Genomic DNA, 2,324 nt, shown 5'->3' with positions numbered 1-2,324 from the left:
AGCTGTGGTCGGTAAAACCAACTACTAGGCAATAGTTGGCCTGCTGAGGCAAACTCTTCTCCCTCGTCTTTGGATAGGTGATACGGCACAATCCTATGACGTCTGTACGCCACATTTAAAATCAGTATATTTTACCTTAACACAAGACGTTTACCACAAGAAATCTTTTCTGTCTTATCAGACAATAAAATGAACTTGTTTTTATGATTTTGTGAACTCCTGTACTACCTTAATTATTAGGGAGACTGTTGTAATGTGCTAGGCAGCACACACTGTTGTCTCGCACTGCTCAACCAGTCGCACTTTCCTTAATTTCTCTCATCATACAGTTACTTTAATAGCATATTTTAACGTTGAGAAAGTTGCATATTTTTCTATCTTATTTTATTCGTTATTAATTATTATGTAAGTCTGAATAAAAAATGGGTGAGCAATAGTAATTTTAATGAAATTGTAGTTTTGAATTTTAGTTTTAATTCTTTTAACCATCCTTGTCTGACCCTATTGCAATAAGGTCGGTAATAACCTCAATGTAGAGCGCTCTAAATCCACAACCTCATACTCATAGACACACACACACAAACACACACACACACACACACACACACACACATACACAAACACACATTGTAAACAAAGTAGAATTTTAATACGAGATAAAACGTCATGGAATATACAGGGTGATTCAAAAAGAATACCACAAATTTAGGAATTTAAAACTCTGCAACGACAAAAGGCAGAGCTAAGCACTATGTGTCGGCGAATTAAGGGAGATATAAAGTTTCATTTAGTTGTACATTTGTTCGCCATTTCAGCCAATAAAGTTTTTGGTCCCTTTTCTTCGAAGGTGCTACTGTAACTGGACTACAGTATCTGGAGATGTTAGAGAATTGGCTGTTCCCTCAGCTCGAACAAGAAGTGTGGTGTCACCGCCAGACACCACACTTGCTAGGTGGTAGTTTAAATCGGCCGCGGTCCATTTAGTACATGTCGGACCCGCGTGTCGCCACTGTGTAATCGCAGACCTAGCGCCACCACAAGGCAGGTCTCGTGATACGATATTGCACTCGCCCCAGTTGTACGGACGACCTAGCTAGCGACTAGATGTACTAAGCCTTTCTCTCTCATTAGCCGAGAGACAGAATAGACTTCAGCTAAGTTAATGGCTACGAACTAGCAAGGCGCCATTAGCCTTACAGTGATTGTAATTAAAGTCTCCTGTGTATCGTCAAGAGCGATGTACCACAATGATTGATTAAAGATAAGTATTAATCCAGCTACGTACTTTTCTTCATAGCATTAATTACGTAGCCTGTTCCAGTACTTCACGCCCGTCGGCGTGTGTGTACGCGTGCCTTTCTTTCGGCAACTAAAGGATGGCGTAACAGTCTTGTTACGTCACAACAAGAAGCACAACAATTCATATTTCAGGAGGATGGAGCGCCACCACATTGGCACTTATCTGTCCGTAACTACCTGAACGTCAACTATCCGAGGCGATGGATCGGCCGCCAGGCAGCCCGTGATAGAGAACTTCATCACTGGCCTCCAAGAAGCCCTGATCTTACCCCTTGCGATTTTTTCTTATGGGGGTATTTTAAGGATAAGGTGTTTCGGATACCTCTCTCAGCCACCATTGATGATTTGAAACGAGAAATAACAGCAGCTATCCAAACTGTTACGCCTGATATGCTACAGAGAGTGTGGAACGAGTTGGAGTATCGGGTTGATATTGCTCGTGTGTCTGCAGGGGGCCATATTGAACATCTCTGAACTTGTTTTTGAGTGAAAAAAAAAACCTTTTTAAATACTCTTTGTAATGATGTATAACAAAAGGTTATATTATGTTTCTTTCATTAAATACACATTTTTAAAGTTGTGGTATTCTTTTTGAATCACCCTGTATAATAAATATCGTGAAGTCATAACAAGAAAAAACTCCAGGAGTCAGATAACTGAAATATGTACAACTCCATCCTGACGTTCCTTTAGCGACGGTTCGATACAACAAGAACCGAAACTACATACACAATTTTTATACCGTTAATCTGTGAATATAACTATGAGGGATTCTAATAAGTTGTAGGGAAACGGCACCTAGTTTATGGTGACATGTAGCACAGGCCACATGGTATTCCTCGCTTTCCTAAACAACGGACACATGTAGTGCTGGGAGTGAGTGCAGAAGTCACACCGAAATTTGTTAGGATTTGAATGATGTACTAGCTAAGTTTCTGTCACTAGTAAATTTCCTTTGTTTCGTCCACCTGCTTAGCTGGGTGGTAACGTGCTCGCCTCCCTTGCAAGTGGGACCGGGTTCCATT

The sequence above is a fragment of the Schistocerca piceifrons genome, chromosome 4 (genome assembly GCF_021461385.2).
Source record: "Schistocerca piceifrons isolate TAMUIC-IGC-003096 chromosome 4, iqSchPice1.1, whole genome shotgun sequence".
In the NCBI taxonomy this organism is placed as follows: Eukaryota; Metazoa; Arthropoda; class Insecta; order Orthoptera; family Acrididae; genus Schistocerca; species Schistocerca piceifrons.
Note: the sequence above shows the minus strand (reverse complement) of the source record.